Source organism: Balaenoptera physalus (genome assembly GCF_965194825.1).
Source record: "Balaenoptera physalus genome assembly, chromosome: 18".
In the NCBI taxonomy this organism is placed as follows: domain Eukaryota; kingdom Metazoa; phylum Chordata; class Mammalia; order Artiodactyla; family Balaenopteridae; genus Balaenoptera; species Balaenoptera physalus.
Window position 1 is genome coordinate 5,050,554 of NC_138899.1, and position 14,651 is coordinate 5,065,204.

At 39.2% G+C, this 14,651-nt stretch overlaps 1 protein-coding gene across 2 annotated transcripts in view; it reads right to left on the reverse strand.

Moving 5' to 3' along the window:
* LOC309647722 (uncharacterized protein) overlaps positions 1-14,651 on the reverse strand; it is a 356,212-nt gene that overhangs the window by 7,080 nt on the left and 334,481 nt on the right. For both annotated transcript variants that reach the window (XM_082435301.1, XM_082435300.1), the window contains exon 5: positions 1-14,651. This exon is cut by the window's right edge. The gene's annotated coding sequence lies outside the window, so the exon portion shown is untranslated.

The window sequence follows — 14,651 nt, forward strand, 5'->3', positions numbered from 1 at the left end:
CACACTCTACTGTAACGATTCATCCGCTCGTCTTTCTTCCCCGCTGAACTGCGAAATTCCTAACAGGCAGAAACCAGGCCTCCTTATTCCCTGGCATCTAAACACAGAACATGGAACATTGTCAAAATTCAATGAAGGTGAATGAATGAATGAACGAACAAGTACATGTATACCGACTAAATACTATTAACATACATAACAAAATCATAAAGGAAACGCAGACAGAGCATATTTAATAGCAAGCTACGTTAAAATGGGTCTTCTAAGAAAATGAAGGGTAATGAATGAACATTTTTGGCAGCAAAGGTCAATAAATTCTTGTTAAGCCATTCCAGCCATAATGTGCATTCAAACCAGCAGCGTGTCCCTCACAGTCACTTCCACGTTATTCTGTGAAGCACTTAACAGATGCACTAAGCCTCTCCCTGTCAGCCGAGAGCCAAGGGGTGAGGATGGAATGAAGGTGCTTTTCTTTTCATGTGATCTTCTAACAGAACAGGCTTTTCTGCGAAAGGATTGAATCAGCCTGACCTTCCTGCAACTAGCGGTGTTTTACAGTATTTTAAAAAAATGCCACCTGAAAGGCAGTGACTTTTATATGGTGGGGCTATGCCAATTGTCACACCAAGTCAGTGATTTCACAGAATCGGTCTGCTAGTAAGTTGTCAGAGCTTAGCTGTGGTCTGCCGAAGATGATCAGGCAGAAAACTCCTGTGTCTTTTATCCAGAAAAATGTAAGTTTCCTAACTCTAAAGGCATCATTTATTTTAGCATTCCTCCATATCCGTGTTTTTCAAACCTAGGGATCACGTGATCATGACCTAGTCACTTACAAATATAGAAATGGATCAAGTTTCATGAATTTTCTCCTTTTACCTCTTTTTTTTTTTTTTTTAATAAATTTATTTATTTATTTTTGGCTGTGTTGGGTCTTCGTTTCTGTGTGAGGGCTTTCTCTAGTTGCGGCGAGCGGGGGCCACTCTTCATCGCCGTGCGCGGGCCTCTCACTATCGCGGCCTCTCTTGTTGCGGAGCACAGACTCCAGACGCGCAGGCTCAGTAGTTGTGGCTCACGGGCCCAGTTGCTCCGCGGCATGTGGGATCTTCCCAGACCAGGGCTCGAACCCGTGTCCCCTGCATTGGCAGACAGATTCTCAACCTCTGCGCCACCAGGGAAGCCCCCTTTTACCTCTTTTTAAAAAATTTTTATTTTATATTGGAGCATAGTTGATTAACAGTGTTGTGTTAGTTTCAGGTGTACAGCAAAGTGATTCAGTTCTACATATACATGTATCTATTCTTTTCCAAATTCTTTTCCCATTTAGGTTATTCCAGAGTACTGAGCAGAGTTCCTTGTGCTATACAGTAGGTCTTGTCGGTTATCTATTGTAAATACAGCAGTGTGTACATGTCAATCCCAAACTCCCAATCTCCTTTTACCTCTTGACCACACTTCACTGCTATTCCGTGAATTTTTTAAAAAGCCCACTGCAACCCTTACCCTGATGTCTTTAGCCATTGATGGTCTCAGTCACAGTTTGAGAAACATCATTTTACAACACGGTGGAAGCAGTAAAATTATAGTCTAGAGAGTAAGTTGCTGTTTCACTGTTGTATCGGTTTTTACAATTTTGCCTATTTTATTTAATCCAGCTGATCAATTCAGTCAAATTTCAGGCTCTTTTTAATCTGTGTCTTAATAAACTTTATCTTTCAACTTCTTTTGGTTTTGTTCTATGTGTGTTGTGGTAGGGGTGGGGCTAGTGATGGAGAGAAAAGCAGGAGCACAGACCACGAGAGCTTTGTCTTAGGATGGAAGATAACCTTTAGGAAGTATAGACAGTAAATGAGGCTTTAAGGTCATCTGGCTTCACATTCTTGGAATTTTACCTTGATATTTGCCTTATTCGTGCATCCACTCAACAAACCTTTTGTAGCACTTACTGTCTGTCTAGTTCTGTGCCAGGCGATTGGAGATTCAAAGATGAAATACAGGTTTCTGCCAGAAATACATTTATCACCTGGGAACAAAGAAGATGTGAGAAAAATTATGAAGTAATTATTTTGAAAAAAACCAACCTACTCTCTACGTTTCTGGATCTGAGTTAAACTGGTATCTCAGTGCAATAAACTATTATAAGAAATGTAACAGATCTAAATTCTACTTGATAGAAAAATAAATCTCTAGTCCCAGTACTTGCACTACATTTGTGATTTGAGCTTAACTTTATTCTCCCCGTCCCTGAACTAGTCACGGGTTCCTCCAAAACACTGATTCCTTCTTGGTTTCAGACCCTCATCTCCTTGGAAGAACAATTAAGAGATTCTTCTCTGTGATACTCTGCATTTGAGGACTTGATACCTTGATAAGTCCGCTCTGTTAACCTTAGTGCACACATTGCTATGTGCTTGGACTAGGGTTTATCTCATTTCCTCATTGTTAAATCATAGTAATGAGTAAAAGACTTAAGAAGGCCAGGGTGTGGATAACTGTTAAGTGTGATTCAGTATCTATTTGCTTTCCTCCTGGGGATAGCTGGAGAAAGGGATTGTTTTGCATCTGATACCATTTGCTAAGAGTGATATAAAAATGCACATCAGAAGAAAGGAATCCAAAAGCATAAATAAGCCTTAAATATTTTCAAGAAAGAAAATTATAAATAGGTCTCTTTCTGGGAAAAGATTTACACTTTCCCTTCTAAGTTGTTTCAATGGCTCCTGCTTGAACTGTGATATGAGATCTCTAAAGTGGTGACTGAAAATACACAGAAAGTGCCTAGCAGAACTGGAAAATTTAGCACGAAATGAACAAGCAGTGAGAATAGGGACAAAGCGTGGTCTAGTTTTTACTTGCTTTTCAGGTCACAGCCAGCCAAACCAAACTACATTTGAAATTCTCAGTGGCGATTGTAGGTTCCATGTCAGTTTCCAATATCTCCCCGTTTGGCCTGGGCCCTGAGGCTGCTGTGCCCTGAGGGACAGAGAGTTGCACGTGGTCGTCACGAACCCTGTGACCCTCAACTGCCACATTACCTTTCTCATCCTCAGGTTCCTCCTCCGCTTCGCGTGAGGTGTTAGTGCCCATCTCACTAGATTACGGTGCTGATTACATGAGATCGTGTAAATCCCGGTGTGCAGATGAACTTAAATGGTAGTTGCATTAAATTTCAATCTGAACTTGTTCTTCCTGTTTTCTCTTTCTTGACTGTATCATCCAGTCTCGGGACTGCACTTACTGTCTTTGTATGAAAGACACCAAATCCTGTTATCGACAGCATCAGACTTCTCTCCCGAGCTGCCTTGCTTGCTGACTATTTTTCCTTGGGTAGAATACCCTCACATCCCATTCCATCTGTTTAAATGATTATATTTACCCCAAACCAGCTTCGTGTCCCATAGCTTCCTTTCCTGTTAATGACAGAATTATCCTTTCCAGGTGCCTAAGGTCAAAACCCTGGTGTCACCTTCCTTGCTCCTCGGTCCACACCTGCTGATTTTCTACGCTGTATCAGGCCCCGTGTTAGCACGGAGACACACAGTGATCAACAAGGCAGACATTCAAGCTCCATCTTCTTTACTGTTTTCCTCCACTCTGACTCTGTCACCTCAACTTCCCTTTTACCCTCCACTGCCATCACCATCGTTCAAGCCTTCAAGTGCAGCAGTAGTTAGCACAAGCCTTTCCACATTTCAGTGCATCTTCCACACTCCTGCTAGACTGGTACCTCTCAGCCACATCCTTGCACAGAATTTCCAGATGTTTCCTGTCTGCTCTAGCAGTGGGCACAGACTCCTTAGCCCTCTATTATGGACCAACACCACCTTTCCAGTGTCATCTCCAAGCCAGATCTTTGTAACTCTCCTATCCTGGTTCACAGCGGGCTTTTTTATTCATTTGCTTTGGTTCAAATTTCTTCCCTCGACCCCCCAAACCATAGAGGAACGTCTTTTTCTCCACTCCTAAAAACTGTGCCCATCTTTAAAACAAGCTCTATTATCTTCTCTTCTCTAAAGCCTTAATAGAGTATTCTTAGCCAGGGGCTGAAACACTCACTCATTCTCACCTAAGCTTTATTTCATGGGAAGAAAATCTAGGAATGTTCTCACTTATCAATTAGCAGGTTTTAAAGTTGAAAGTGCATTTATTTTCCTTAGCTTCTCTGCAAAATTCTGAATAGACAGTTCAATGTTTCCACTGTTCATCTCTCACTCTCTCCATGCATAAGTTTGTATATATTTATGTCTATTTTTACATATATATTGATAGATAAAATTCAGAGCACCATCCTGCTTATATAAAAAGCACAATATAATTTGGAAATTTCCTATCATGTATTGAGACCAGCAGGACCCTGTGGGGTTCCTGGGCACAAAAGTTTTTCTGTGTTCCCTGCTTGCAGGAAATCGGCTTCATTCAGCCTCCTTGACCTTCTCCAAGTTCCAACAGGCAGGTTCAAACAGTTGCTAATCAGGGAAGGGAGGGGATGCAGAGACAAGAGAGGAACCGTCAGGAAACAATAGTGCAGGCTTGGGGGCAAGGTCCTGGTTCCCCTCAAGGGATACACAGAACAATATCTTTGAGCTTTTTGCAGACACTGAAACCCCTACCAGGTGGGAGAAGCCAAGGGCAGGCTGCCCACAAGCACGCAGACCCCAGACCGGTTGGAACCAGAAGGTTGATGATGCCGACTCCCAATTACCTCACCACCAACCAATCAGAAGAATGTCCACGAGCAGATCACGCCCACTTTGAACCATTCCTATGAAGCTCCTCACTACCCCCTCCATGCTGGGACACACAGTTTTGAGGGCATTAGCCCACTGTGGCCCCCTTTGCCTGGGAAAGCAATAAAGCTATTCTTTTCTACTTCATCCAAAACTCTGTCCCCGAGATTTAATTTGGAGTCGGTGTACAGAGGCCGGATTCGGCATCAGTATCATGTATGCACGTAAATAATTACTTGTAAAATCTTAGTAAAAGTGATTTGCTTCTATAGCCCTCAACACTCTACCAAAATAGCTGAGCAGTGCAGATAACAGATAGGACTCTAAAGAAATCTACGACTCTCAAATAAATATGGTCTTAGGTCCTTGCAGTAATTAGCTCAGTTTTTAAATTCACCAAAATTCCACACTGAACTTTTTTTTTGTTTTCCAGAGCTGGGTTGTGATTGATTTTTCTCAACACAAACAGCAGTAGATTAGGGAATTAATTAAGGGAAACCTAGAATGTCTTCTTCTTCATTTCGCTTCGCTTACAATGCCTGCTGGGTGGATGGAGGTGGCACTGTTAAGGAGATTATTTCTCCTTAGGGTGTGCAGAATATAACAAATGTTGTGATTAAAAGGCCTAAGGGATTTATATTGAGAAAAGTCTCAGTGATGACCTAACCACTAAAGAGTGCTCAAAGAAATCAATTGCAATTAATCCTTCCAACTGGTAAAAAAAAAAAAATGGTACCAAATTTTTTTAAACAACCTAAAATTTAAAAAAATATAGAGAATGACCCTAAAATATAGTCTGAAAAAATGTCATAAAAGTAACACATTTAGAGTTACACATGTATAATTTCACATGTGATAAATTAGCCTCTGGTACTTTCCTACATTTCTTTGAAGTAGATTTGTTCCTGAAAAGTTTGTATTGAGAATATTTATAAAGGTTGTTTTTTGGGGGAGAGATATTCTAAAGCAAAGCACCATTTTTGGCCAATTACCAAGTGCAACTCAATACCTGTGGTAAATTAGTTTGTGATCACTTGTTTCCTGCTGCTTAGAAACAAATGAAAAACTTTGGTATTTCAAAATGTTAAAATGTTTTTTAAATTGCTTTTTAAAACTCTTCAAAATATGTTTTAAAAATCTTACCCTGCATATACCCTTCCCTTCCCTTCAGCAGGTAAACGTTGTCCATGGTTTCTGCCCATCTCTATTCTCTCCTTTAAGTTATTATTTCCTGTGCTGGCTTATTTCCCATTCAAAGTAATCTGGGGTTTGATCAATATCTGTTTCTGTCATCATAGAGTTATTTCAGGGATGTGGATGGTATTGCCCAGCCTTGAGGGTCGAGTTCATGCCTCTGTTCGCAATTCAAGTCTGAAGTTCACGTATGAAGGGGAAGGTAGATGGAGGAAGGTTTCTCTCTCTTTTGGAGCACAACACCCCAAAGTTCTTCCTTACAGCGCTGCCAGACCGTGTGACAATCACTGCTATCTAGCTAACAGCGGTATTTAGAAAATATCAAAACAAAGCTCTTCAAGATGGTTTTCAAGGTTCTTTATGATGTGGCCCTGCTTGCTGTTCAGCATCCTTTCTCCCACCATCTCTCTAAAATGCTGTGCCTCCCACTCCCACCTTCTTCCAGCACCACCAAGGCCCCGCTTGTGCTCTTTGCATGTACTTTTCACGTACTTTTCATGTGGCCTCAAACGTTCTCCAACTATGTCTTCATCCTTTCTGATGAATCACCAGGGCTCTTGCCTCCTCCAGAATGTGGGTAGGGATCCTCCCCACCTGGCCCCCATTATATCCCTGAAAGTCTACTGTGTTCTAGTTGTCTCTTTAATTGCTTTACCCTCCACCCATATCTGCCATGAAACCCCAGAACCCAGACTGTCACCTGACACCAAGAAAGCACTTACTGAAACTAACACAACGTTGTTAAATCAACTATGCTCCAATATAAAATAAATTTAAAAAACAATAAACTACATAATATTTTATGAAAAAAAAGAGAAAGCACTCACAAACGCCCTTTGAATGCTATAATGAGTTGATGCATGTGTGAGCAGATAAAGTTATAAATGAGTGAAGCTCTGAGCCCACCGTGGATTTTACTGCACTTCCCTCTCCACTGGGATTGATCTGCCAGCCCTGAAGTGTGTGCTTCTGCCTGTAGACATGCTTTGGATATGGAAAGAAGTGTTGTTTGTTGGGCCCATCCTTAAAAACTTCCCTCCTGAGCACAGGCTCTTGCAGCTGTGACTTGGTTTCACAACAGAGGATCTTGTAGGCTGAGTCATCCAAGGACCCCAGGAATCGTGAGCTGCACAGCCAGCCCGACCGTGCACAGTGGCTCTTGCTTGTCACTGATTTTTGAAGAAAAGCCAGTTTCCCTTCTTTCCTTCCTACACATTTACATTAGGGCACATCTTTATCCTTGCATGATAATCTCCACGGCAGGGGTAGCAGCTGCAGGAGAAGCTCACCCCTCTTGTCTCTCACGTGGCCCTCTGCATCAGACGTTCTTCATACTTTGAAGTGTCAACGAATGATTTCCAGAAAGTTAAATATATCTACATGTACCCATATAGAAGGAAGATGTTCAAGGATTTTATTCAACTCATTGATTAGTGAGGGAACCAGGAAGATGGTGAAGCTGGATTCAAAAACATTTGAGGGAGAGGAGTTTGAATACATCCTCAGGAAATGCATGAAAAAAAGCAGAATATTAGAATGGGATATGGGTAAGTTAAGTACAGAAATGATTAATGACCCACAGGGCAATAAAACAGAAATCTTTTGGGTTGATTTTACTACTGAACAGAAATCTGTAGTTAACATGCAACTTCATAGTGCCTACACTGTAATCAAAGAGGACCAAACAACAAAGTCAAATGTGTTAAATAAACATTGGATGGGCTTGATGAACAATAACCCACTATGATATAGAAAGGGCATGCCACTCACCTTTTTTCTTTATTTCCAAGTTTCAAATAATTTTCCTTAATAGCAGTTATCCTCTTTGAGAATTTGATGGAAGCTATGGACCACTCAATCGCAGCATTATGTGCACTATTTTAGGAGGCTTGTGGCCTCCCTGAAACCCATGCATAGGTCCCCAGTGGTCCATGAGCCTAAGAGTGGGAGCTCCTGGTCCTGATTCTCCATGGCTGAAACACGTGCATAAGACCACCAGGATGACCGTATATCTTGGCTTTCCTTTCAGGGGAGCATGTAGGATATTCATTATAAACAAGTGGATTCAAACCCCAGCGGATTTAGTCAGCTAACTCCTCCAGTCTTCGGAGCAGTAGGGAAGAATCTGGCACTACTGCATCAGCCTGCCAACCCCAAACAGCCACCACTGCCTTGTGCTATGTGAGGCATGAAACCAATGGAGCTGCAAGGCATCGGCTCAAGGGGAAATGTGAGAAATTCTAGATGAGATGATGTGAAACTATGAGTAGGAGGTAGGGGCTGAACTGTCATGACATCAAGCAGATAGGGAGAACTCTGTGCCCTCTTCAATGTACAGGGCAAAAAAAACACAACTATTTATTATTGTTGTATGATGCTGTTTCTTATTTTTCAATAAATACTTTGGGCAACTCTAAACTGAAAACAAAAGTTCTTTTTCAATGAAAATAAGGTACTGGGTTTCCATTTTGCAAGAAAGTTGATGATGCACTTGCATGATTGGATTGTTTTTCAACGTTTACCATCCATAGAAGGGGTAGGAGCGGGGCTAATATGATGCCACCAACAGCTCCTGGACCAGCATCAACAACTACTCCCCAAGTTATTTTTATTTTTGAGGCTTGACTCAAATATTATTTAAAGGCTTTAGAAAAGGTCCGTTTTATATTATTCAGTGAAGTATGTTTCATTTAGATCAGGGACCCCTGTTTCAGTTAATTTCACTCATTTCTTTTTAAGTCCAGGTTTCTGTTTGCACCTACAAAAAGAGAAGCAGGTTCATGCGTTGGCTCCATTGGCAGAAGAAGGTGTCAAAGAGTTAAATGGTTCCAGTTTCATGTTAGTGCCATCAGAAGTTGCAGAGGGAAAAGGAGTTCATCTCAATAAGAGTTCCAAGTTTTCATCCAGTTCACAGAATCAAAGTAAGACTTTTGGCAATTAATTCAGTCAAGGGTGGAACATGATTGCAAATGCTATTACATAATCCAATAAAAAGCTCAACATTGAAGATAAGATAATGTATTTTTGTTGTTTTTTGGTTTGTTTGTTTTTAGTGATAACACTATATAAATTCTGGTCAAGCACAGCATTGTGGTAAGACTATGTTTTTATTAAACTAAGAAATCTGTGAACTTGGTTGTAATGTACACATAATTCATAACTGGCATCCAAATAAGTTCAATAGTTTGAATATAGAATGATAATGATTTTTCTATATTCATCCTTAGAAGCACGACTCCAAAATGGGAATACAAAAAATATTTCAGCATGGCAGTTCATTTGTTATACATCATCATTCAGGTTTTGAAATGTTTGAGCCTTGAAGAATCCCAGTTTAATACCTAAAATGGTATTGAACTTTGGTGACAGGATCTTTAATATTTTGGTTGCAATTTTGTTCAAAATCACTTGAAAATCTTTAATCACATTACTTGATAACTCGAGTAACCCCCCCAAAAAAAGTCAGCTTGTGAAGCTTTTAGCAAATCATGATAATTCAAAACAATGCTTCTGAATTGGAAGATATTGTACATTGTTCTATAACAGCAAGGGATGAACCAAACACATTAAATGGTGAGAAGTAGAAAGGTATTTAAGATTTAAATGTGATATTCTATAATTACATTTTGAAATAAGTTGATTTACCATAAATATTATTTGATAGAGCTCCTATTTTTAATTGAGTAAATTAATACTTTGTAGCAAATTAAACTGAGAAGGGCTATAAATTTGCAGCATCTAAGTTTAATTCCCCTAAAAAACGTTCAAAAGAATGTTGTGAAAATATCTGTTGAATGAAAGTATCCTAAATGGAATTACCTGGCAAATATTTAATCTGAAATGTTCACATATTTTAATATGAAAACAAATCAGAAATGAGTATGTTATTCATGTAGAAGAATTTATTTTCCAATTACCAGCTATCTCAGCTCCTATAAAAAGTGTGTTTTCTCATTTCAAAATATCAGGGGCATACATATATTTCCTTGTTCTGACAGTTGAAGAAACTAGAAGCAATGACACTCCAGAAGCAACAAGCACATCTAATGCCCAGATCTTGGTTTCTAATACCATTGTCTAGGAAAAGCAATCAGGGAAGGCTCCCAGGAGAACTGGCTGAATTTATGACAGGGGCAGAAAATATACATGATGTGCCTATAGCGTCTGGTGGTGCCAGAAAACAAAAAAGTGCAAAAAATCCCCAGACCCTACATTGATGGGGGTGCCAGAGGGACACAGGAGCCAAAAAGAGGAGCTCTCAATGGCCCAAACTACAACAATTTGAACAACAACATAGATTGGGACATAACCCAAAGTAACCCATCCAAACAGCTGTGAGCTCATACTAATATAAATAAATGACAAAATAAATAAGTGAATAAATAAATAAGGGAGAATAGACAAATATCCAAATAATTTATGTGGATATTCTACCCTCAAGGAGGTGTAGCATAACCTCCCTCTGCTTAAATATGGGCTGTGAAGAGTGACTTCTCTCAAAAAAGGACGGTATGGAAATAGGGAGAAAAGTAACTTTCCAGTGGAGAAACCTGACAGACCCGACGTCAGTCATGTGTCAAGGTTGGCATCAACAGTGATAATTCATGTTGCCAGCATGTACGTTTGATATGATACAAGAACGGGACTTTACCTCTGTGGTCTTCCTCCCTAAAACACATTATCCCAGTCAAATCCTGGGAATAAACTACTAGACAAATTCCAACAGAGGGGAGTCCTACAAAATATTTGACCAGTCCTTCTGAAGACTGTCAAGGGCACCAAAAACAAGTCTAAGAAACTATCACAGCCAAGAGGAGCCTAAGGGTACATGAGGATGAAGTGTTATGTGGCATCCTGGACAGGATCCTGGACTAGAAAGAAAACATTCGGTTAAAACTAGGGCGATCTGAATAAGCTATGGACTTTAGTTAGTAATAATGTACCAAGACAGGTTTATTAATTGTAACAAATGTACCATACTAACATATGAATAACAGGGGAAACTGGGTAAGGAGGTATATGGGAACTCTTTGGACTATCTTTTTAATTTTCCTGTAATACTAAAACTATTTTTAAAAATAAAATTTATTTTAAAAATAATAAAAGCATGAATACAAGGGCACATACTTTACCTTTCATGGATACAAGGGCACAAACTTTACCTTTCACTTTGGGCTCCAATATGGCTCGGCTATCACTGGCTGTATCCCCACCTCATTTGAATGGCAGGTCCCAATATTTTGTACATTTATTTCAATACCGTAGATGTGTTTCCACTGAATTTCAGTCAGGATGTTCCCCCAGAAAGAATTCTGAATCTGTAAAAATACTACAGTATGCTATGATATTGAGCAGTCAAATCCCTCAATAAATGAAAACTTTGTTTAAAAAAACAAAATCAAACATCATCTACAAAGAAGAGCCAATTTTAAATTCAGTAACTATAAAATAATACTTTGGAAAAATTGCTGGTAATTTTATTTTAAAAATTAAAAATAATACACTATTAAAAATGTCTTCAGAAAAAGTCACATGTATCAATGTTCATCTCTGCAGTTTTTTAAAATGCTAATACACTAAATGTACACTAAATGCTGCCATTTTTTTCCTTCCAAATAAATATTTTATACATACACCCAACCCATTCTTGTAGTTGTGCTTGTTCTCACTTCCCACTCTTGGTAATATTCTTTTAATCATTTAAAAAGTTACCTCGGACTTCCCTGGTGGCACAGTGGTTAAGAATCCGTCTGCCAATGCAGGGGACACGGGTTCGAGCCCTGGTCCAGGAAGATCCCGTATGACATGGAGCAACTAAGGCCGTACGCCACAACTACTGAGCCTGTGCTCTAGAGCCTGCGAGCCACAACTACTGAGCCCATGTGCCACAACTACTGAAGCCCGCGTGCCTAGAGCCCATGCTCCACAACAAGAGAAGCCACCACAATGAGAAGCCTGCGCACTGCAATGAAGAGTAGCCCCCGCTCGCCGCAACTAGAGAAAGCCCGCGCGCAGCAACGAAGACCCAACGCAGCCAAAAATAAATAAATAAATAAATTTATAGAATAAAATAAAATAAAAAGTTACCTTTTCACCTTAGCATGATGTGGTGCTTGTTCATCTTTATAACCAGTGAAGGGTACCACCCAATAGAGCAGAACTGGCAAAACTGTCTGTAGGAGGGACCATAATTTAGAACAAACCTGTTGGAAAAACTGCTGTAACAGTAAAGTTGAGGGTAAGTGCTGGAAATCAGACACAAAAGACCACACATTGCATGCTTCTGTTTACATGAAGTGTCTATAAAGGCAAATATATAAGGAAAGATTAGTGATGCCTGGGCCAGGGGGCAGAAATGGATATTGAATGGAAATGAATACAGAGGATCTTTTTGGGATGATGGAAATGTTCTAAATCTGGATTATGGTAAAGTTCACATAATTCTGTCAATTTACTAAAATTCATTGAATCATACACTTAAAAGGGTAAATTTTATGGTATGTAAATTATACCTCAATAAAGCTGTTTCTGAAATGATGTTTATCAAGATGGTGGTGCACACAGATCATCTCAGCCAGTTTGGTGTCATCAAGATGAATTTCTAAACTTGAGAATTAATATGGTTACTTTGTCTCTGAATCTGCTCTGAGGCAGCACTGAATCTCACAGGAGGCAAACTGCCATCCTCCTGTGTAGAAACAAATGTGTTCAGGGCCCTTAATCCATGATAGAAACTGTGCAAAGGACTTCACAATGAATAAGCTCTATAGCGAATTTAAGAAATTAATTATTCTGGGTCTTGTAATTACTTTCTCTTTCATTCTGCCATTACTCCTTCATTTCTATCATTTCTGTTTGACAACTTAAAAAAAATAACCTATCTTTCTTCTTTTCATAGTTTAATGTCAGCTAGAATTTTAGATGTCCCTTTTCTTTTCATTAATGCAAAGTTCCTTTCCTTTTGTACCTGAGACTGCTGAGTTCAAGCAACTAGTTGTTGAAAAAGCTATGAAAATTTTTCTGTTTCCAACTGAACTGAAGATCCTAACCTGTGAATAAATAAATGTCATTGATGGGTTAGAAATCAAGGAAGAAAGACTACAACGAAAACATTGCTGCAGGAAAGGGCACTCTTTAGCAACCCTTAATGCCTGGGTATTTATGGAAAGTATTCATGAATGTAAAACAAGGGTATTATTCACCTCTTTGTATGATTAGGGGAAAGGACCAGAAAGGAGCCAGTTAATTAACAAAAAAAAAAGAAAGAAAATTAAAAAGTCCAGTGGTGAGAAATTGAACATATCAACCATGAAGCTGTGTTAATTTGATAAGTAAAGTGTCTTAGTTCAAATGTAGATCCTAGACACTTAACAAAATGGTGACAAAATAATTAGGAATGAAGGCATATTATACACACATTAGCAGCTGAAATGAATACAGTATAAAGCTCCCTTCAGGAAAATGCTTTTTGCACAGCACAGAGCAATTATGCATAGACTTGATTTTATTTCCTCATTCAGAGAGGATCTGGGAAGAATGACAAGGAGCCTTTCTAGTTCGGTTGAGTTCTGAAGCCCACAAGCCAAAGCAGAGAAGGAAGAGAAGGTTAAAGTGGGGAAGAGAGGGATGTGGAAAACTAACAAATGAAGAAGCACGTGCACAAAGCCCTGCGTTGTAACCCCTTCCCTTCTCTTCTAATTTTCTGATTCTCTGCTTTGGCTCTCTCTCCTTCTCACCTTTACCCTCTCACATTTTTGTCCCCTTTAAGACTTTTCTCTAGTCTCTTTGTATATTTCATCTTCACTCTTTTCTTTCCTTCCTTCTCAAAAAAACATTCATTAAGGCAAGAAAGCTCTTGAGAAAAAAGAAAATGAATGGTTTAATTTTTGTACCAAATTCAAAAGGTGGAGACAAGGAAAGGAAACCAATGCATCATGTCTTTATAGCTCAGACAGGATGGCAACCTTAGGAGAAAATAGCAAACCAGGGGATAGAAACTGAGGCCTTTCATGGAAAAAGGTAATTCATTACAATACCTATTGTTCTGAGGCTGGGTGTGCGAACTGATATTTGTACAGTTTCAGCCAGGTAATTGGATTCTCTTGCTTTGTCTCTTTCCCTTGAGGAGTTTAAATTTTTCCTTTTATAACTATAATACAAAGATGAGTCAGTGGCCCATTTTTTAAAAAGTAGATTTTTTTTAACACAGTTTACAGTATAGTTAGAAATGAACAGTCTTCTCTTGTGCATAAAGCATCCAGGGAATGGATTTAACTGCTAATTTTGAAAGAGGAAGGAAAAAGGTGACTCTATGCTTACACATTAAAGTCATTTCATTCATCAAGTCATTTTATATTATCAAAACCATCATTTCACTTATTGCCCTGCAGCAATCCCTGTTGCTCATTATTATTATTCATTATTATTATGACGTGTTCATTATTATTTCTATTTTTATTACTATTATGTGCATAAAGCAACTGAAGTTAAATCTTTTTTGCCAGGTCATTCATGTCATATGTTTTCAAACCTGAAAAGATCAATCCCTTCATCTTACAAAAGAGAAATAGAGGTGCAGGGAAATTAAGTGCCTTGCCATGTCACATTGCTAATTAGGAGCAAATCTGAGACTAGAAGTCAGGCCTCCTAGAGTGCTCTGGCCACTAGATCATGCTGCCTTTTATTTACCCTCACAATGATTCAACCAGCATGGAAATACAGATATTTCATACA